Genomic DNA, 24,539 nt, shown 5'->3' with positions numbered 1-24,539 from the left:
GTATTGTGCTTGGGGTTATATGACCTTAGTTGTCAGGGATTGTGTGTGTGAGCTTGATCCGGTGGCTTGATTCCTAGGCGTAGCCTTGTAGTAGGTCAGCTTTAGGACGACGTGGTGGTTCTTGGGTGCATTGCCTTGTTAGGAGTCGTTGTGACTAGGGTGATGGTGATGTTGTTTGATTTTATAAAGTCTGATCCATTGGCTTGAGGGCATAGACTCGTCAGGATTTGGATTCGTGAATAGTGTGGTTGACAATGGTGTTTAGAGACTTGGGGTTGTCAGTTTTTCCAGTATTGAGGCTTTAAGGCCTTAAGCGTAGTGGTGCCTATGACATTATTGTCTGAGTTTTGGGATTGGCCAGAATGGTTCGGCCGGACATCTTTGGACCATATCTCAACTCTCACAAAATGCCTGGTTTCTGTGGTGCTTTTGGTAATGACCATTTTGACATTGATGTCATTTGTATCGATAGGTTTCATGGGTAAGCTTGTTATGGGCAGGTGAAGAATTAGGGCTTTATACTATCATGTTACAGTACAGGTTGTGTGTGGTGGGCGAGTGCTAGTTGCCGTCGAAGATACCTTGCATTACCTAGTTAGTAATGTGAGTGTGGGCGGGCACTTGATGCTGTCGATGCTACCACACCTTGAGTACATTGTGGGCGGGTTCTAGTCACTATTCATGCTGCCATGTTGCTTCTGGTTGTGTTCCTTATTCCAACGTGTAGTTGCCTTGGTCTTCTTTGTGTGGTTGACATTTGGTTGCATGTCAATTCGTTTGGAGAGGTGTCTCACGATTCGCGGTTCCGTGTCTTTTTGTAGATTATAAGACCTTTGGAGTTGTCATTGGGTACTTTATGTTCCATCTTTCGGTGTGACCTTATGTATGGTCCTTGTACGGTTCTTCTAGAGATGTTCGTAATTTCAAGGACGAAATCTCTTTAAGGAGAGTAAGTTGTAATGACTCGGTCATTTTTCTTCCTTTCCTTTTTCTCCATTTTTACGGATTAATTTTTTTTTCGTTGAAATTTCCTTTCGAGTAGCCTCATTCTTCATAGTCGGAGTTGATTTTTGACTTCACGTGTTTTCATTCTTGTTGGTTTCCTTCAGATGTGTAGCTTTACTTTTGGAGAAAAGCTCGTGGGTTGTTTCTTTTTCCCGCAGGGGTGTGGATGAAAAGATTCTTCAGAAACATTTTTGTTTCTTCGGGTGTTTTTCATAAATATCTTTTTAAGATATTTTGATTTAGGGGTTTTTAAGAAAATATCTTTTGGAAGATATTTTCATTTGGGTCACTTGCGCAGTTATCCTTTTGTATAGGGGCCTTTGTGCAATTAATGAAGTTAATTACAAAGTGTCTCATTGGGGCTTGAATCCTCGTACGGGATTCATTTTCACATTTCATAGAGTCGTATACTCTTAGAATTGCCTTGCGGTCGATCTCCCTAGTGTTCGGGTTTTTGACCCCAGTTGCCGCCAAACTTGTTTGGAGCATATCTCTCTGCTCGGGACTCGGTTTTCGATGCCGTTTCTTCCGCTGTTCATTTTTTTTTTTTTTTTTTTCTCATTTTAGTTCTTTTTCATTCACGGTGTTTTGCAGTTTGAGCGTGTCTGCTCAAATTCCACTTTTCTAGGCCGAGCGAGACCCATTTGGGGCACTTTTTGAGTTTTTCTATAAATAAGGGATGAGTGGGATATTTTCACTCATCTTCTCTCCTTCTTGGCCGGCAGCCATGGCAGCCCAAAAGGCTGCCACCTTTCTTTTCTCTTTTTAGCCACTTTTTTCTTGAATTTTTCCGGTGATACCTTAGGCTTTAATGTCGGCCTTGACGAGGCCTTCGATTCCAACCGATTGGAATCCCGTTTTAGCCATTTTTCTAGTTCAGGTTTGAAGCCAAGTTTAGATTTTGGTGCTACCTTCTAAGGGTTTAATGTTCACCTTGTTATCCCCGACAAAACCATGAAGTTTCGTAGGATTCAGAGCGATTCCGTTTCGGTGGGATTTGAGATTTCATCTCAAAGTGAAGTAGGGGTTGTTGTATGTTTATTTCCTTAGTGTTTTAGTGTTTTTGGAGCTTGATATATATTATTTACATGCTTACTAAACCATAGTCTTGTATATATATTGTAAATCCTTGAAATGACTTAGGGTTTAGTGTTTTAAAAGCACGTTTGGTGTATATATATGTGTAAGTTGCCAAATTGTAGTGTTTATATATATATATATATATATATATATATATATATATATATATATATATTGTGTAAAGATAACGTGACAATTAGTGGCCTTGAGGTTCTATATAGCTTATATGTTTAGTATAACTTGTTTCATATTCAAAGCCTTGGGAACATGTTTATCTTGCCATGAGTAAATTGTTTCCTTTACTAAATTATTTGATTTTAGTGACATTTCATGTTTAGATGATAATTTCTCGAAATGTAGTACATTTGATTACCTTGTGAGCATGCTACTAACTTGTTGTAGAATTAGTACTTGTAGGCTTTTAAAATGGTAATTGGACTTAGCATGATATAGGATATCATTATTTTGTAAAACTTATTTAAATATATCTTGCATAGGTATATAGCTCGTTTAGAATATTACAATTGATTTGGCTCAGTTGTTGTAAAATATTCTTATTTTGTGTATAAATTGCATATTGAGGATTTGACATGTCATATGCCATTTAGACTTGAATTCTAGGACATGATTTGTGTGGATTCAACCTTACTTGTGCATGGAAGATGGTTTTTATGCATTATTTGATTTTGTATAAGTTTGGTCTAACTTATTGATTTTACAAAAGTTTTGAACTTATTGATTTTGGAAGACTTGTAAGGAAAATATATATATGTGATGGCTAGAGTTTGGCTCTAGTACGGAGACAAGATTTTCCTAAGTTGGATAAAGTGCGCAATAGATAGTACCTTGTGGGTCGTAATTGTCCAGAATAACTTATACACGCGCGCACTAGTTAGTACTTTGTGAGTCGTAATTGCCTAGAATAACTTGCTTGGTCTGTGACCACATATCCTAGTCTTTCCACTAATTGGTTTTGCATTAAATTCCAAGTAGTTAATCATGGATTATTTGTAGCTTGTGAATTGGTACTTGCCTTGCATATTTAAATCTCATTTAGTATACTTGAATTTGTATACTTGTTTCGTTTGTGTAAACCTCATTTTGTATATTGAACTTGTATACTCGTTCTGTGTGTTTGAAATTACATTTAGCATACTTGTGAATGTATACTTGTGAATATGTATATATATATATATATATATATTGCATTCCGTTTCAATATTGATTTGTGTACTTGTGGACATATACTTTCTTATATTGAATATTTAGCTTTATATTGTTTAGTGTACTTAGCATGTAAACTTGTTTATTGATGATGTAGCTTAGAGATAGCCTAATATACTTATACCATGTATACTTGTCTTGTGCGTGTTTCATTTAGCTTAGTATACTTGTACTTGTATACTTGATTTAAGAGGTTCTCCATATTAATTGTATACTTGTGTATGTATGCCTAGATATTGTATATCTCGTTTTAATATGGTCTAGTATACTTGTAAGTGTATGCTTATATATTGTGCATTGTGTTTCAACATTATTTTGTATACTTGAGCATGTGTACTTGTATATTGTCTTTCATTTCAATTACTAGCGTAGCTTGAGATGATTCCGTAGTTCACTTTGGAACATAGACATTAGGAGGAATGATCCCTTGTGACGATCTATGTTGAACTTGCATGGCATTTGAAACTTTACGGTATACGCATATATTTCTTCGTACGAGTAACTTGTTTACTCACCCTAAGTTGTTAGGTTATTTTTCAAGTACGGATACCTTGGTTTGGGATGCACAACATCCTTACGTCCCTATGGTTAGCTTAAAAACATCATTTTTACCTTGAAGCTTGTAACGTGTACCTAAGTACACTTTTTAGCATTTATTTCATGTATATAACATGAGGCTGAGGGCCAAAATTCATTTGAATTACATGTATATTAAAAAATGTAGAATTTGTCTTAAATGAGAATAATATGAAAATCGATGGTTCTAACATGCCACTTTTGCACCGGAATGTGCATTTTGTATGAAATTTGTTATTTGGCATTCATTTAATATGTATGAGGTGTGGCAAAGGGCTAAACATCATTTAGTTTTCATTTTCACATTTGGTTTCACATATTGCATTTTAGGGCAATATTAGGAAAATGCGAGGTTTTAGAGGTCCATTCTCAAATCGGGTCGTGTAAAGTGTGCACGAGTACATCTATTAGGACTCATTTAATATGCATGACGTGTGACCAAGGGCTAAACGGTCTTTTGATTGTATTTAGGTCCAGTTGTTGTATATTTTGCCTTTAAAGGGGATTTTTCCCGCATTGGGGTTTGGGTAGGTCATATTTTGCATCGACGGTATTTTTAAGCCGTGAATCATTATAACACGTCTTAATAGGTAAGTTACGTGTATGTGCATGATCTCTTCCTTGGTGATTTGAGTACCCTTTGGACTCATTTTGCATTTTTCTTTGTAAATCTGGTTTAAAGGGCATTTTGGGTATTTCACTTGAAAAATAAAAACTTCTCTTGACATGGTCATGTAGAAAATGTGATTTTTTTTAGGGGAGGGGGGGGGGGGGGGAGGTTACTTCACAATTTTTTGTTTCAAAAAATGTCATCTTGGCCCTCAAAAACTTTTTTTTTTTTTTTTTTGAAAAACCCTAACTGTCAGCTTTTTTCTTGATTTGTAGTTCAACTGTACGGGTGGGCTCAATCTCGTAACCAGTTAGATGGCTTATGGCAGCATTGCGACCATTCTGTTTTGCTATGTAACCAGTTAGAAAAGTTTTGTAACTAGTTAGATGGTCTTGGGTTGCCTTTTTTGGACTTTTTCTTCCGTTAGTCATATTTTCTTTGTCCGGACTCCGAATCAAGCGATTCTTAAGTCTAACTTTATTAATTTTTCGTTATCTTTCCAATAGTGTGCACGGTAGTACCCATTTCTGGGTTTAATGACCATTTTAACCTTGTTCCATTTCTTGTAGGGTTTTAAAACCATTGTTTCCTTTTGTTTCCGTTGAGTCTCGGGACTCATCGGGAAGCCATTTTTGTGTCTTAGGGATGATGTACATCTCTAAATGCCTTATTGTTGTTGTCTTTTTTTTTTTTTTTTAAGCTTCCACAAATTTTGGATCCGTTTTGGCTCATTACAGGACGTACTGGGTTTGTAAAAATCCAGTGTCGTCACAAATTTCATCAAAAAGTAGATTTTGAAGATAAGAATCCATCGAAAGCAGACTCTGAAGCCACATATTTCTAAAGGACAACAATTTAAAGATAAAGATGTCCTGTAATAATTCAAAGAACCTTATCTCCAAAACATCTTTCATCTCAGCCATCTATGTAGCATCTACAATCTCAAGCATTGATCCATTCCTTATATCACTCTATAAAAGAAGGCTTTTCGCTTAAGAGAAGATCATCGAGTCTTAGCATCATCGAGTTTAGAGCTATCAAGCATTCCAGCCTTCAGCCACAGCTCCCTAGTGTTTTCTTTTGTGATTTCTTTTAGTGTGTTTCATTTTGTAAAATATTGTGTTAGTGTATACATGTATATAGTTTTCATGAAATAAATTATCCAGTTTACTCTTATTAAAAAATTCCTTTTCCGTATTTAGTGTTTTCAATTCTTTCGGGTAAAAGACTTCGATCGATAAATAGATCAAATATATAGATTTTATTTTGTCAGACAGTGTAAATCCTAGAATTTTCTTGAATCCAATCAGTACAAGCAACTTTAGTTTTAATATAGCAATTTCTTCTGTGAATTAACTCGAACTGTTGGCTTGTTGGCCAGTTCTTGCCGGTGTTCAGGCGTTTTTACAGGGCGTTATCAGAGCATTTTCAGGTTCGACAGTCATTTTTGTGATTTAATTGTTAATTTTATCTCTATGTTATTGCATACTTCTAACCGGTTCGATTGAATTTAATTTTGGTATCAGAGCCTATACTGTTTCGTTAAATTTAATTTATATATAAGATCTTTTATTTAAAGAAGTCTATGAGTCCATATTAATCTGCTGTGAAATTTTAATTTATTATGAAAAAATTAAAAAGTTAGAAAAATATTAAATAGTTTGTTCAAGGATCTTTCCGTAAGTTTATTTCATATTTTAAGGCTTTTCTATTATAATAATATATAGTTTGGGTCACTATAGTAATATAAATTGTTGTGTGGTCCAAAATAGAAATTGTATTCATTTTATAGAAATAGTTTGTGTGATCCTTCCATGTATTTAAAATAGTTTGTGTGGTCTTCCTATTTTATTGTTATTTGTTGACTTTGAAATCATTATATTGTAGTATTTAGCCCTTAAACCGATATATTAGTAGTTATCCCTTTATTTATAGTATTTATTATACTTATAATAAATAAAGCGTAGCTCGATAACTTTTTATTACCATGGTTGATGAAGTTGTCGTGGCTCAATTATAGCTATTAGATACGTACCGACTAGAACACGTTTACTGTTCCACTCTAGATGATTTTTGTCCGTTGTTAGGGTGCTGTGTAAATGGATGGATTTTGGTTTAGTTGTACTGTGTTAGCTTGCTGTTCAGGTTTGGTATCCGTTGTAACCTTTAATCATGCTTGGCCTTCTTTGGCTTTGGTGTACAGTATTTGCCAAGGAAAAACAAAAAAATGCCTTGATGTGGGGCCCAAATGGAAACACAAGACAGATTGAATAGTTATCTTGTTGGGAAATGTGCAAGTTTTAAAAACTTTTCGAGAGATTTTGATTCATAGATCTTTATTCATCACATAGAAACAAGTTTTATACAAAAATAAAATATGATATATCATTCAATTAATAGATTGAATACTTACATCAAAGATTTGAGTAAACTTTAGATCTCTCCTCTAAAGTGAATGTTCTCACCTATTGCAGATCCCTTTGCTAGATGCCATCTCCTTGGATCTCCATCTTCTTAGTAATAGTTTGGCCTTTAGGAATCACTCATAAGTCTCCATGAATGACCTTGGAAAACTAGGCATGTGGGATGATGAGCGCTGAAAAGTGCGTATTTAAACCCCTTAAGCTTAAGTATTCTATAACCTTTATCTATCTTATTTTACCATTTTGTATTAATTTCGTGTTATTTCCATTTTCAGGTACTTATCCTCAAAATAAGCTAACTCAGCCAAATAAGAACATAATTGAAGTATTTCTGGGATGCATCAAAGAAATGAGCAAAGTAGAGCAAAAGGAAGCAAATGGTGAAATTTCAGCAACTTCGATCGATCTCAAGAAAAGTTCGATCGATCCAACTTTCATCGATTTCAACACTTCAAGATGGATCTGAGCCATGTTTGTCCCTGTTTAAAGATCTCAAAAGTTCGATCGATCCAACTTCTTTCTCTGATCGATCAAATATTCTTGTTCTTATCCAAATGATTGATCTTATCCAGTTGTACCACCCTACCAACCACTTTTGTCCTTTTTCCAAAAATATCTTCAAAATATCTCAGATTTGATTTTATCCAAAAAGGCGCCGCCATTGAGGATCGATCCAGCCTAAGTTCGATAGATCTCAGCCATGTTCGATCGATCCATGTCAAAGGTTCGATCGATCGAACTTCCTCCAGTGCGAAAAAGTTAAATTTCCAGCTCACAAAAAGTTGTCCTTTATCCAATCATTGGGGAATATTTGCTGTACGACCCCAGCTCATTTTGGGTGTCATTTGACCTACCTATATAAGGATAAGGATTACTTTTTGTATCATATCATAACATACCTTAGAGAACTCTTAGGAAGGAAGCAAAGAAGAGGAGGAGGCTAGAGACACCATTGGAGACTCTTCATCAACCAAGGAGCAGATTTCTTCCATGGAGCTTGCCCTTGAGGGTTGGAGGACATCATCCATGAGTGGCTAGATATCCTCTTGGGGCTAGAGTTAGCCCTAAGCATGCTTTCTACTTCTTGATTTATATATTTTTTAGGGGATTTGTATTGTGATTCATGTCTTGACACTTATATATATGTAGATCTTGTTTATTCAATGATTTATGTGGTTTAATGGTTTCAATTGATCATTTCATTCTATCCATATGTCTATGTATACTAGAATAGATGTTCATGTGTTTGTCTCTATTTCTTGTGTTATTTATGCATGTCTATGTGTATTGATGCTATAGATCTAGAGATTGTCAAGACATAGTGCTTAATGTCATGTTCTTGTGGTTTATTTGATGGTTCATACTTATTGCTTGATGGATTGTACCTCTTCCTTAGTTTAATTAGTTTAATTTCATGTCATTAGCTTAGTTGTAGAGTAGTTGTTAAATGGGAGGACAATCCATACTTGTTGTTGATGTTCCATACTTATGAAAAACAAGTAACATGTATCTCTAACCTTATGATGTGTTTGGATTGTGAGCTTAAAGAAAGGATTAATGGCTTAATTGATATGTTATGCAATCCACCATGTTGTTTAGACAATATATGCTTAATTTGTCATCCATGCTTGTTGAAACAACCACACACACGCACTTTGTTGCAATACATGTTCTTCCCCTCATTAATCATTCATTAAAGGTGTAGAGAAGCTATGCTTAGTGGTGATCTCTAAACCCCAAGATCTCTCTCTCTTTTATTCTCTCTATTGCATTATTGTTTACTTTAATTTAAATTTCATCTAGTTTAATTCAACCAACCAACCACTACTTTGATCACTCGACCTACTAACCCTAATATTGATTCCTCAACCTAGTACGACAACTCAATCCCTTGGGATAATCCATTCTCACTCATACTACATAGTATAGGTGTTAAACGGTTTATAAATTTAAATTATGGTGCCCACTTGACACTAATTTCCAAACTCAAAGTTTTGTGCATTGTTTTGTGCACCGCCCGAGAAGACACCATAGTTTTTGGCGTCGTTGCCGGGGATTGATTGATTGGCGATGTCGTATTAGTGGAATCAATTAGGAATTAGTATTCTTTTGATCGTGTCTTTACTTTGTTTTCAATTTTTGTTACTTATTGTGTTTGTTCTTGATTGACAAGAAGCATTGGGTTAAGAAGGTGAGCAAAGGAGTATTCCAAACAAAAGAGCTAAGCAAGCAAAGAAAAATGCTAAAAATCTAAAAATTTGCTAAGCTAAGCTATAAATTTGGAGTTGAAGTGTTAAAGGACCTTTGTGAGCTTTTTCTTACTCAAAGTCTTAGTTAAATCGTCGGCCCGCGTGGAGGCTTGTATTTCAATTCTTAGATAAATCGTGAGCCTTCGTGGAGGCAATTTACTTTTCTTGCATATTCTTTAAGCATGGGAGTATGAGAACATTAAATGTGGTGGAAGTTTGTTGATTGTTGATTTGTTGTGAAGGTGAAGTGTTTGTTGTTATTGCTTGTTGTGTTGTATTGTGCATGCATGGTCGTAGATCATTAAGACCCACTCTTGTCCCTTTAAATTTTCATCTTGAATCCATTGTTTGAAACCCTAGGGGAAGAGGTAGTTCTAGTCAATCCATTTCATCAATGGAAGGACACAATGAGGACCATATGGAGGACCTTGGTCACATAGACCAACAAGGTATCCTCCATCCCAATGTGCATCATGATAACATGCAAGTTCCATTAGGCATGCCAAGGCCATATGTTCATCTACCACAACAACAAGGCCAAGTTCCATTGGGAATGCCAAGGCCAATCTATGCTCCAACACCTCCCATCAATCAAGGCAACCAAAGTGCCCATGTTGCACCTCTAATTGCTAATCCTCCCCTTGCTTTAAGAGATCACTATGTGCCTAATGAATATAATGCACCCACATGCATTCAATTGCCGCTATTTAGAACACACCACTATGAAATCAAGCCACAAACTATTCAAATGCTTCCTAATTATCATGGACTTCCAAGTGAAGAACCTTACAAGCATTTGGATGTTCCACCGTAAAATATACGGACATGTCGGAAGAGGTCTTAAGGCTTAAACTTTTTCCATTTACCCTTAAAGATAAGGCAAAATATTGGTTTAACAATCTTAGGTCTTTTTTAATAACTTCTTGGCTGGAAATGCAACAAGAGTTCTTGAAGAAGTACTATCCAGTTTCTAAGACCAATGCCATGAGAACCTCAATTCGAGAATTTTCACAAAAGGATGGAGAAACATTTCATGAGGCATGGGAACGCTTTAATAAATTGCTTAGGAAGTGTCCACATCATGACATGCCCAAATGGCAATTAGTTCAATATTTCTTTAAAAGCTTATCGGACAATTATAAGGGTATAGTTGATGCTTCAATGGGTGGCTCTTACATTGATAGGCATGAGGATGACGTGTGGCGTCTTTATGAGAGCATGAGTGAAAATTCTTTGCATCGTATTTTATCTTCGAAGAATGGTAGAAATTCTAGTGGTTGGAAGAGTGTTGGCTTACATCAAGTCGACCACTCCAATGAAATTGCCGCCGAGATGAAATCATTATCTCAAAGGTTTGATCAATTTTTGATCAACCAAAACTCGGCGAATCAAGTATCTTCCTTCCCTAACCATTCTCATCATGCATCTAATGAGACATGTATGACTTGTTCAAGTGTTTTACATTCTACTTCTAATTGTCCCCATGGACATGTGCAAAGTGAGCATCATGAACAAGCAAATGCTGTTATTACTAATCAAGGGAACAATCCTTATGGAAATCATTACAATCTTAGTTGGAGGAATCACCCGAATTTCTCTTGGAAAAACCAAGGGGAGGGCTCAAACCCTTCCCAAGGTGGTTTTCAAGGAAAATACATTCCACCTCCATTACAAGGCCAAGGTTCCCAAGGTTTTAGATCATCATATCAATCACAAGGAAACCAATTTTCAAATTCTCATTTTCCTAATCAACCATCATATTCCCAAGGAAATGTTAGAAGTCCCGCTTTTGAAGAGAAAGTTTTGACCGCTTTAGGCACTCTAGAGGCAAATAAATAATTACTTCATTCTCACTCTCAATCCATTGCAAAGCTAGAAACCCAAGTAAGGCAAATAGCTAGCACTTTAAATGCAAGAGAGAAAGGAAAAATGCCTTTGAATGCCCCACAAAAGCAACAATGTGTTGTGGAGACTCATTCCTCATCGGAAGGTCACACAATAGAGCATGTCAATGCAGTGACTACCTTGAGAAGTGGAAGGATTGTGGACAACCAAGTGGGTATGTCCAATGAAGAGAGTGAATCGGTGTAACCACAAGTTGACACCCGTCCCGTTTCATATAATATTCCTCATTCATTGCATGTGCATGACCATATAAATGAGAATGTGTTGGAAAGTGATTTGCAAAATGATTTTGAAAAGAAAGATTTGCAAAATGATTTGAAAACTTCTTATGTTGAAGAGACTTCAAAGAAGAATTTTGAAAAGGTTGTTGAACCAAAAGCTCCATTTCTGGATGCCTTAAAATGATCAATTTCAAATGACAAGTAAAAGGCTAAAGTCAATGAAATCATGGACGTGTTTAGCCAAGTGAAAGTTAATCTTTCACTTTTGGATGCAATCAAGAAAATTCCGACTTATGCCAAATTCTTGAAGGACTTGTGCACCCAAAAGAGGAAGAACAAAAGCCAAGCACCTAGAAAAGTGGTCTTAACCGAGCAAGTAAGCTCAATTTTGCAGCATAACACTCTTCCAAAGTTTAAGAACCCCGGTTCACCTACTACTTCATGCATCATTGGTGATTATATCATTAATCGGGCTCTTCTTGACCTAAGAGCAAGTGTTAATCTTCTTCCATACTCGGTATATGTCAAATTAGGCTTAGGAGACTTGAAGCCGACGTCGGTAGTTTTACAACTTGCCGAACGATCAATAAAAAAGCCTAGAGGTATCATCGATGACATAATGATTAAAAAAGATATATTCTTCTTTCTCGTTGATTTCGTTGTCATTGACACGGAACCGGTCCCAAATCCTAAGAGCCAAATTCCCGTTATCCTTGACCGTCCTTTCTTGGCAAACGCGAATACCAACATCAATTGTAGGACGGGGATAATGAAGATCTCATTTGGCCACATGAAGATAAAGTTGAATATTTTTAATCCAACCCCCAATTCATTTGACAAGCATGAAGAGATTAATGTTGTAGAAAAATGTCATGACCTTAAAAGTGAATGAATTGAGTTTTTGTGTGAGACCAAAGTTTCAAAAAGTCCATCTTCAACCTTGAAATTAAAGAAAGTTGTTTCAAAATCTTGTTTTGAAAGGGCGTGGAAGCCCAAAGATTGTTTTGACCAAGGACCGAAAACATCTTTTGAGCTTAATCCAACAAGTTCCTTAAAGAACCATTTGTTGGGTGGAGTTCAACACACTTATCACCCCATTGAGGAGGGAATGCACTATAAGATATTTGATCCAGGCTAAAAGAGCCCAACGTCTTGCTAGAGACGTTAAAGACTAGCAAGACATTTCGTAGGGTGTTAAAACCCTATTCCTCCCTCATTTCTATCTTTAATTTCAATTTTTGCGAAGTCTAGATACTTGTTTTTGGTTCATTTGCATTGCTAGGAACTGTTATTAGGACTGCATGCACTTTTATATTGAAATTGAGCATTTTGCATAAGTTCGATCGATCTCCAAGGAAGATTCGTTCGATCGAACTTCGACCTGAATCTAACACTTAGAAAATTTTCGACCTGCATCCACCTGCATCCAAATCACCTCTCTGTCCCATCGTTCGAACTTGTTTTCAGATCGATCATAAATTCTTAGATCGATCCAAACTTCAAGTTCGATCGATCTTGAGTTCCAACACTTAGAAAAATTTCTGAACCCAAAAACCTGCATATTTTAGCTCTTTGTCAGATCGATCGAACATTTTGTTTAGATCGATCTCTGTTCTTCATCTCACTATCCTTGACTTTGTTTTGACTTTTTAATTTTAAAATTCCAAAAATAATTTTTTTTTTATTATTTATTATATTTTATTTTATTTTCCAAAAATTCCAAAAAGATTTTATTTTATTTTAATTCTTCAAAAAATCCAAAAATTTTTATTTTCAATTTTTAATTTTTAGTTTTAAATTTTAAATTAAAAAAAAAATTAAAAATTTCAAAAATTTTTCAAATAGAGATCATTTCAGTTCGATCGATCTAAGGTCTCAGTTCGATTGATCGAACTGGTTTAGGGAAGTTTTTAAAAATGAAACCAAGGGTTTGTAGATTGATTCAAAAGATTGATCTAACCCTCTCAAAACCCTATTCCTCTCATCGCCGCTGCACCCACCTTTTCCATTTCCGACGATTTCCCCTCATCCCGAATCACTTTTTCTTCTCTTGGATCTCGGATCTCGTCACTTCTTCGCACTCATCTCTTTTCTCTCATTTTGGTAAGATCCGAGACTTCATTTGTGATTTCAAGCTTCAATATGATGTAGCCATGTTTTAAATGTTAGATCCAAGCTATTTTAATGTTGAAAATCTCCATTGATGAAGTTTGAAGCTTTTTGTTTATATATGTATATATATATATATATATATATATATATGTATATATGATTGTATATATAGTTGAGATTTGTTTTGATTTTGGGAGTATGGGCCTCGTTAAGTGATTAGGATTAGTGCTATGTTGTGTTGATGGGCCCACGACTATGTTCGTGAAGGCCCCGTGCCATCCACGTCACAGATCTGTGACTGTCCGCGTTCTTTGCAGAGTTCAATTGATCGAACATATTTCTCAGATCAATCTAGTGAGATCAATCGAACTTAGTTTCTTAGTTTCTCAGATCGATCATGTGAGATCGATCTCATAATTTTTGTGATCGATCGAACTTCACAGATTTCATATACATATTCCATGCATCTTATCGTGTGTCCATGTCATCTTATTCATTCCCAATGCCTGTGATTCTCCACATTGGATGCATTTTACAGTTATACTGCTTAGTATGATCACATCCTGTCACTTCGATGGATTCATGTCATTTATCTGTTTTGTCTATCTTACTTTACATACATGATTCTATTTTGTGCTTTAAATTCTTTATTCTGGCACTGACTTCCCTTGCAAGTTTTTTTAATTATTTTACAGGCCATGGCTCAGGTCAAGACTATCATCCCCGGGGCAGGCCGAGTTGAGATGACGAGGCAGGTCTATCTCATGCCCAGGACCCTATATAGGAGGAGCCAACTGAGCCCACACAATCTCCTTATTCTGACAGTAGATTACACTCTGATGCTGGAGTATCTCCTTCACACGGTGACGCTGAGGCTGAGAACATACCATCTCCACCACCACAGCCACCTCAGCCCACCCAAGAGTTAGACCAGCCATTACGCAGATACTCACGCCTTCTAGTGGCGCACGAGTCAGTCTTCGACACAAACTTCTTTTCCAGGTCGGTACTTACCCGATCCGCTTATAATGATATACTACGGAGGGGCCTTGCAGTCATTCTTGCCCCTGTCACATACCCAGTGTACCCGAGGCTAGTACAGATGTTCTTCCAGAACCTTTGGCCTACCCCGTGTAACACGGCGGAGCTGAGGACCTCCAGTGATGGCCACCTGATTTCTATCACTATGGACACATTATCCAGATCGTGCCATTGTCCATATAACTGCCTTCCAAAGCTACAGGAGACATATCCTAGGCTATACCGGCCTTCATATGCAGATATGGCCGTTCTTCTCACAAGTCATTATGCCGATGGTGAGACCTTCGCCACCCTTACCTATTTGCCAGATAACTTGTGGTTCTTTGACTCAGTTTTGTTCTGCAACGTCTTCATGGCCGGCCATAAGATTCAGCAGAGAGGCGACTACTTGACAGCTCTGTACGCTTTCTATATAGGGCATTGGCTATCTATCCCTGCGCTCATCTGGAGCGTGATGAGGAAGCTCTATGATGATCACATTAGCAAGGAATGGCCCAAAAGGGCTAAGTCCCTCCCATTTGGCCACTTCATCACCCAGATCTTGCTAGACCAACGCTATCCTTTCCATCCACGGGAACACCCTGAGTGAGGATCCTGTCACTTCCAGAAGAAGGACTGGGATAAGAGCTACAATGCTATTATCAAGAGATTACAGGATGACGCAATATAGGCGGCAGAGGAGCTAGAGGCTGAGGAGGCAGCAGCAACAGCAGACCTGGCAGCGGACGATGCAGTAGTCAATCCGGCTGCCGTACATATGGATATTGATTTGGAGCAGCCTGTCGAGGACGCAGAGCAGCCCTCTCCAGTTGGGTCACCCATTCATGATGCGGAGCAGGCTCAGGATCATCATTCTCCTGATCCAGCCACACATGAGGCTCCATCACAGACACCCGGCTTTGGAGAGCAACTCCAGGCTTTGGAATGCTGTAGTATCCATCTGCACCGACACGGTCTCTCTTCGAGAGGATGCTGTCTCCATTAGAGTTGATATTACTACTCGCCGTACGGATGTCATGACCGCATTCAGAGATCTATCTAAAGACATCCGCGGAGCGTGACCTGCCCGTCCTACCTCTTCTTCCTGATCTCTCTATCCCTTTCCTCCTGTTATTTTATATATCTGTGATCTTATCATGTTTTTGATATTGTTATACTATTTTTGCAGCCATGTCTGTCGGCTTTGTTACTGGATGTACTATACTTTATTTTTATATATGGTTTTGATTTCTATAGGCTTTCTGTATGGATGTCTTATTTTCATATTTTTATAGCTGTCTGTTTGACTCCATCAGGTGCATCTTAGTGACTTCAGTGAGAGAGAGTACTGCCCAAACTTTTTAAGACCACCTTTATACCTCTCTCTATTTTTCAGTTTCTATCCCATTTGCACTTGCATGCCCACTGTGCACTGTTATTATCCCTTTTGTTATCTGATGAGTTTATCCGAGTGCCCAATTTCAGGACCATAGTTAATCCCAAGTTTGGGGGGGCTATGCCACCCACTTTGGTTACTTCAGTCCTAGCCATTCTTTGCCTTCATTGCACTGGTATACTCTTTCCTTTTGTTCTCTTTACACATTGAGGACACTGTGCCATTTAAGTTTGGGGGTAATGGTGCTTTGCAATATTTGTTTTTAAATTCAAATTTTGAGCATGTCTTGTGTATTTGAGAGATTTTCTATGATTGGTCCATGACTATCTATTATTTTGATCTTTTGAGGACTATATTGTTTAAAATTTAAAAATTGCTTGACTTGAGAGTCCAATACTCCTTGTATGCCTTATGGATGCCATTTAGGAGTAAATTTTTTGAAAGATTAATATCTTGCTTGCACTTGTGGTCCACATCATCTTGATCTTGTGATTGTTTTGAGATTCACTCTAAGATTCTACACTAGCACATGCGCACACTAGCATTCATTTGTGGGGTACATGCTTTGTTGATTATTGAATTGGTTATATCCCAATTGGGCTAGTAGTGCATTGAAAGCTTTCATTCTTGATAAAGGTGGATAACAACCCCTTTTCACTAAGTAGGCGGGATTCTAGCCTCATCAAGCACTGAATTTCTCGCGCCGAAAGGTGGAGGGCCCAAACTCTAGGTTAATAATTGAATTCAAAAAAAAAAAAAAAAAAGAAAAGAAGAAAAAGTTGCAAAAGCAATAAAAAAGGTGAGGACTTCTCCCAAAAGGTGAGAAGTAGGAAATGATTAGATGGAGGTTGTCTTGATTTGTAGTCTAGTTGATTGAGCTTGTAAGTTCGAAGGGGTGTTTAAACACCTAATGCCCTAAAGTCGTCTGGTTTGGGAGTCATTGACCTAACGCTCGACCTCATGGATCGCTAGAAAGCTTAATAGATCAACGCATTACACCATGCTTCCATCTTTGATCCTATAAAAAAAAAATGATGAGTGAAAAGAATAAGCGTACCTAGAACAATAAAGCTTTAATAAAAGGTCCACTCTTTGTCTTGATGATTGGTACTAGATTTGTGTGCTAGTTTGAGGGTAAGGATGTGATCATTTTTTTAATTGGCTAAGATAGCAACATATTTGATGCCGGTCCACTCAAAAAGGATTCTAGAGTTGTTTTGATTTGCACGATCATTTTCTTAATGTGTGGAGGACCATACTTGCTTGCTTGATGTTGAGATTTTGGGAGATTGTTTGGAAATGTTTGAAAAATTGCATACTTGAGATAGTTTTCTCCCAATGCTTGTTTGCAATATTGGTACCTCTTTTGTGAGAATGAGCTTAATGTTTGTGGGTATCATTTCTGAAAACCTTCACAAGACTTTACTAGTCCACTAGGGATAACCTAGGGGTTTAAAAGGCTTGTTGCATATGCTAAGTGCAATCGTGTTCCCTACGAAAGTGGCGTTATCCATTTATTGCTTTCTAGTTCATATTGTATAGTTGTTCATTTCATTCCTTTACTTTCTAGTTCATTGTTAGGGACTAGAAATATTTAAGTTTGGGGGTGTGATGAGCGCTGAAAAGTGCGTATTTAAACCCTTTAAGCTTAGGTATTCTAGAACTTTTATCTATCTTATTTTACCATTTTGTATTGATTTCGTGTTATTTCCATTTTCAGGTACTTATCTCCAAAATAAGCTAACTCAGCCAAATAAGAACATAATTGAAGCAATTCTGGGATGAATCAAAGAAAGAAGCAAAGTTGAGCAACAGGAAGCAAATGGTGGAATTTCAGCAACTTCGATCGATCTCAAGAAAAGTTCGATCAATCCAACTCTCATCGATCTCAACACTTTAAGATGGATCTGAGCCATGTTTGTCCCTGTTCAAAGATCTCAAAAGTTTGATCGATCTAACTTCTTTCTCTGATCGATCGAACATTCTTGTCCTTATCCAAATGATTGATCTTATCCAGTTATACCACCCTACCAACCTCTTTTGTCCTTTTCCCAAAAATATCTTCAAAATATCTCAGATTTGATTTTATCCAAAAAGGCGCCGCCATTGAGGATCGATCCAGCCTAAGTTCGATAGATCTCAGCCATGTTTGATCGATCCAAGTCAAAGGTTTGATCGATCGAACTTCCTCCAGTGTGAAAAAGTTAAATTTCCATCTCACAAAAAGTTGTCCTTTATCCAATCATTGGGGAATATTTGTTGTACGACCCCAGCTCATTTTGGGTGTCATTTGACCTACCTATATAAAGATAAGGATTACTTTTTGTATCATATCATATCATAACTTAGAGAACTGTTAGGGAGGAAGCAAAGAAGAGGAGGAGGCTAGAGACACCATTGGAGACTCTTCATCAACTAAGGAGCAGATTTCTTCCATAGAGCTTGCCCTTGAGGGTTGGAGGACATCATCCATGATGGCTAGACATCCTCTTGGGACTAGAGTTAGCCCTAAGCATGCTTTCTACTTCTTGATTTATGTATTTTTGAGGGGATTTGTATTGTGATTCATGTCTTGACACTTTTATATATATAGATCTTGTTTATTCAATGATTTATGTGGTTTAATGCTTCCAACTGACTATTTCATTCTATCCATCTAGAATAGATGTTTATGTGTTTGTCTCTATTTCTTATGTTATTGATGCATGTTTATGTGTATTGATGCTATAGATCTAGAGATTGTCAAGACATAGTGCTTAATGTCATGTTCTTGTGGTTTATTTAATGGTTCATACTCATTGTTTGATGGATTGTACCTCTTCCTTAGTTTAATTTCATGTCATTAGCTTAGTTGTAGAGTAGTTATTAAATGGGAGGACAATCCATGCTTGTCGTTGATGTTCCATACTTATGAAAAGCAAGTAACATGTATCTCTAACTTTGTAATGTGTTTGGATTGTGAGGTTAAAGAAAGGATTAGTGGCTTAATTTGATTTATTGTGCTATCCACCATGTTGTTTAGATAATATATGCTTAATTTGTCATCTATGCTTGTTAAAACAACCACACACACACACACACTTTGTTGCAATACATGTTCTTCCCCTCATTAATAATTCATTAAAGGTGTAAAAAAGCTATGCTTAGTGGTGATCTCTAAACCCAAGATCTCTCTCTCTTTTATTCTCTCTATTGCATTATTGTTTACTTTAATTTAAATTGCATCTAGTTTAATTCAACCAACCAACCACTACTTTGATCATTTGACCTACTAACCTTAATCTTGATTCCTCAACCTAGTACGACAACTCAATCCCTTGGGACGATCCCTTCTCACTCATACTACATAGTATCGGTGTTAAGCGGTTTATAAATTTAAATTATAGTGCCCACTTGACACTAATTTCCAAACTCAAAGTTTTGTGCATTATTTTGTGCACCGCCCGAGAAGACACCATTGGAGCCTCCATTAGATGAGAAAGCAAACCCTAAAAGCTAGAGAGAGAAAAAATATATATTCCTTTTCTTTTCTTCCAAAAGTCTCTCCTAAAATATACATGAACCCATGTATATATAGGCAACATAAAAATAAGAAAAGGAAACGATAAATCTTTCTCCGTCTCTAATTCACATATCTTAAATCTAATAGAATTCCAATATCAAGTTAGGCTATGAGTGAGAATCCCATTGGGCTTATTATTTTCTTGACTACAATGAATTAATAATTGGCTCGGTCCATGGACCCAATTTAATTAATTCATTAATTAATTTCTACTCCACTAAAAGAAATTAATTGAACTCCAATTAAATAATAAATAACCTCTAGGTCAATATTGCATTTTGACCCCTCTATGCATAATTAGTTATTGGATAAATAAAGCCATCAATCCGACTACTTAATTAATATATTTATTTTGTTACCATTGATTATTTTTGGCTCGATCACAATAAAACATTTGTTTGATAAAAAATAATAATTTAAATAAATAAATATATAATAAATCATTTTGTCTAAAAACACACGAAGGCCTTCAAATTTACTTTGTGACTAACCATAATCAATACAAAATAAATACAAGTAGCAATGATGCAAATATTGAAAATATAACCCTCTAACTATTAATTACATAATTGCCCAAAGTGTCGGTCTAAGGATTCCGTCGAACAAATCAAAGTAATTACTAATTAATAAACGAGTCTATACTTATCTCATACTTAAGAGTCAAATGCCATGACGGTGATAGGAAACAATTGCATACAACGACTCTCGCAATATATCTCTACCTAACGCGGATCCAGTTCAAGTCTTAATTAATTATGAGTCCATCCATAATTACCGACTATGAACAATTTATGATTACTATTTATATTCATGTATTGATCGCCATCACATACATATATAAATATCTCTTATAATCAAGTGGACACTATCAATTCCATAATGAATTGAAACATAATACATTGAATTCACCAGTTGTATAAAGCATAAATATTTTAGATACATCAGGAATATATGTTATTTCAATCCAAACAAGAATTTGCTATGTCAGGGCATATAAATCCCAACAGCTCCCACTTGCCCTCATAGCCAATTCGGATTGCATCTAACTCCAATGTTATCCAAGTGACGATCAAAACTATTGATCATAACACCTTTGTTAATGGATCAACAAAGTTATGTTCTAACGCAATGTTATAACCATGAGTACATTTTCTTGCCGGATAATATCATATAGGACATGATATTTTCCTTTCAGTGTACCTTGTTCCTCTATGGAACCTTGGGTCATTGGTTTAGACTACTTTTGTATTATTGTTGCAATATAGCTCGATAGACAGGCTAGTATGCTCCATAACCTCTAAATCAGTGAGATTAAAGTAAAAGGCTTCCTTTGCTGCCATTAAGGCTGCAATGTACTCCACCTTCAGGTTTGAGTAAACAGTTGAAATTTGCTTAACAATCTACTAACTGATTTCCCTTCTATTGAGTGAACATACACAAAGTCATGAACCTCATAGTATCTACTTCTGATTGAAAATCAGAACTAGCATACCTGACTAGGATCATATCATCACATCCATAACTGAGTATGAGATCATAGGTTCTTTTAAGGTACTTTATTATATTTTTCACAACAAACTAGTTATCAAATGCGGGATTGGATTGATTTCTACTGACTATCCCTACTATGTAGCAGATGTTTTATTTGGTATAGACCATGACATATATGAGACTCCCATATGCCGAAGCATATTGTTCCAGTCTCATTTGCTCAATCTCCTCTGCTAATCTTGGATAACTACTTACTAGAGAGAGCGATCTATGTCAATAACGCAAGAACTCATTCTTTGAGTTTGGCATACCAAACCTGGTCAAAACTTTATCAATGTAGGATTATTAAGAGAAGCCTATTTTCTTTTTAACCTGATCTTGCAAAAACTTGATCCTAGGAATATAGCGTACATCTTAAAAATCCACAATTTTAAAATAATTGAATAACTACCTTTTTAATGATGACAAAGCCTCCACGTCATTATAAATGAGTAAGATGACAACAATATATAGAATTAGAAATATAATGACATTACCCTGTACACATATGGTTCATTCACTAAGAAATCTTCTGGTATCCTTTTGTAGATTAACTTGCCTTCCATAGGTATCACCCTACTAGAAAGTTCTATAAGATCCCAGATTTTATTAGAATACATAGAGTCCAACTCTGATTTCATAGCAACTTGCCAAAACAATCTGTATCCATATCGGTTCACGCTTCTGTGTAGCTTACTGGGTCCAACACATGTTTAATAGGAATGTCCATAAAGGTCTCACCTAAAAACATGATTTTGTCAGATTGGATGATAATCCTCCCATTACAACAATGTATCGATGCAGGAATCTATATACTAGATGATGCTGATGCACCAATAGGGAATTCATATATAATTCTTAATCTCTATAATAAGTGTGTTCATATGTGGTACATCTGGTACTCATACCCTATTCTCTAACATTATGTTACTAGATATGTGATTTAAAATATGATCCTCCTATAGATAAACAGTGAGTGTAAATAATCAACTTTTATCATTGAGATTATAAAATAATCCATCTTAGTGCCTTTAGAGTAGCTATCAAATCTATCATGCGTAGATCTGTTTCCAACTTACTTGTCCATATCAAGCACACATGTGCAAGACTACCCCATATGTGCATGTGATTCAAACTAAGATTTAGTAAAAAACATAGCTCAAACGGTATCCTTGAGACAGACTAAGATGGAATGCAGTTCATAATATGTATCGATATCTTTAACGCTAAACTCTTAAATGAAAGACATAATGTAGCAAATCAAATCATATATCTAACCATGTTAAGCAGAATTCTGTTATTCCTATTTGACACCTCAATTCATTGAGCATCAATTGCAGAAAAATTGGTACACAACACCCTCATTGACCATATAGTCTTTGCACTATCCCAAGAAATACTCATATCTACGATTAGATTGAAGTGTTTTGATAATTTTACCTAACCTGTGCTCCACATCAGTCATGACACTTTCGGAATATACCAAAAATTTAAGACTTGTGTTGCATCAGGTAAATTTATCCAAAACGTGAGTAATCTTGCTTGGATGTTCATAAGACCACACGTATGAGTGTGTACCGACTCAAATTGTTCTTTATGTCTATTTCATTTAGCTGATTAAAACCCTTAGGGGTATCTATCATTCAATACAAGATTCACAAGTTAGTTTAGGCTCCCCTGCCTCACTAGGTTATAAACCTTCTTTGACCAATCTTTGAATCTCATTTTGACTGATCACAACCCAAAAATAGACATTAAAAAATACAATGAGTCAGGAATAACAAATTTTCTCTTAACATTTAATCTAGAAGATACAACATTCGTTTCTACATCCTGTAAATATTAAGAGCTTGTGATTATAGTATATTAACCATCTTTCAATGCACCATAAACAATCGCACATCTATTCAATTTTATAAAACCAGTTTTACAAAATAAAAGTGAAATAAGAATAAGATTGCATCTAACATCTGTGCATAAAGATAGTTCTCTAATACTAATATCCTTATACTGTCTAATTTTAGATGTAATACTCCCACTGACTTAACTACCATCTTAGCATCAGGTCAAAAGACAAATATATATCCATATCATCGAGGCTTCTGGATTTCTGAAATCCTTGCAACGAATTACAAACATGTTTAGTGGCTCTAGAATCTATCCATCAGGAATTAATAGATACAACCATATAACAATGCTCAATGATTAAATATACATTTTCCTATACCACGTTAATGTTTAGACAATTCGTCCTTAAGCGTCTTAGTTAGCGGTAAAAGAAACAATTTCCTTCGCCCTCAACATATACTACCTTATTCCCTTTAACCTTTTGGATACCCATATTTTGTGCTAGCCTAGTCCTATTATCATCATTTTCCTTTCCTTTACCCTTCCACTTGGGCCTAGAAGAAGATGGTATAGACTAGGTTAGATTGATAGGAACGCCCATACTTTTGCCCTTCATATGTTACCAATAAGAATATCAATGAGTGTGAACTCAAGCTAGTTCCTTATTTAGTTCACTCTAAAAAAGTCAAACCAGTTTGGTAACAAGGCAATAATCATGTCAACTTGAAACTTACCACCCAAGTCAACCCTATTGATCTCCAGTTAAATTTTTAAATAATAAACAATCATTTTGAAAATACGATCTCATACTAGAGTTCCTTAGGCTATCTTGACGGTGTTCAAGTCCGACGTAGTACTTAGGCATACGCTCTATCTAATCTCACTAAAATATCTTATTTGGTATCTTAAAGTAAATGAATTAGGTATAGAAGTAATTAATACATTTTGTACCTTCACATTGTGAATAAAATATCTAAGTTCCTTTTCCAGTTAATATAAATGAGGTCCAAATACATTGAAAATGTTAGCAAGCAGATAAAATGGATTAGATATAATTAATCTGAATATAAATGCATTCATACAATATGCAAAGTGAATTATTAATACTATCATGCATATTTAAAATTAAAATTGTTAACCACATAATATAATAAATCTCAATAGAATAAGATTTCATTATCACTATTGGTGAACATTCCCTTTTAATTAATGTGAGTTTCTCAACTCTGTAGCATAATAAATCACACAATCAATACATCAATAACTTATCCTGATGGAGGAGTTCATTATTACTATTGTTGGGATTTATTTACTATTAGGTGAGCACTTCCATTAAAAAAATAATATGTGAGTCCCTTAACCACAGCATAAAAAATTGGATAACCAATATGCCAATAACTTATTCGGTTGGCGAAATTCAATATTGCTATTGGCGGGCAAATCCCATCATTTCCATATTTCTTAAGACAATGCTTTGTCTATATATATGAAATGATTCCTAATTAAGTTTAGCCTTTCTAAAATCACCTAGTGTAGACCACTCCGTTGGGGAGCTAACACTATTATTTTAGATTGAGTGTATAATGTTATTTATGCTCCAACGAAAAAAATATATATTAAATATTTTGTCATTATAATCTAGACTCTTTAAATCATGCGTAAGGCCTTATTTTTAAAGATCTAATTACAATGAACATTTAATATTTTTATTTTCATGAGACAACCATTCTTGTAATATTAAGACTCTTCAAATCATGTGTGGGGCCTTAATTTTGAAG

General features: G+C 35.8%; 1 pseudogene; it reads right to left on the bottom strand.

Moving 5' to 3' along the window:
* Positions 1–10,156: 10,156 nt before the first annotated feature.
* Positions 10,157–10,255, bottom strand: LOC132315168 (small nucleolar RNA R71; annotated as a pseudogene).
* Between the last annotated feature and the right edge of the window lie 14,284 nt (positions 10,256–24,539).

Source organism: Cornus florida, unplaced genomic scaffold, assembly GCF_030987335.1.
Source record: "Cornus florida cultivar Cherokee Brave unplaced genomic scaffold, ASM3098733v1 CherokeeBrave_3.0.0_Hap2_Chr06, whole genome shotgun sequence".
Lineage (NCBI taxonomy): Eukaryota > Viridiplantae > Streptophyta > Magnoliopsida > Cornales > Cornaceae > Cornus > Cornus florida.
This window is presented reverse-complemented; position numbering and strand designations above follow the sequence as displayed.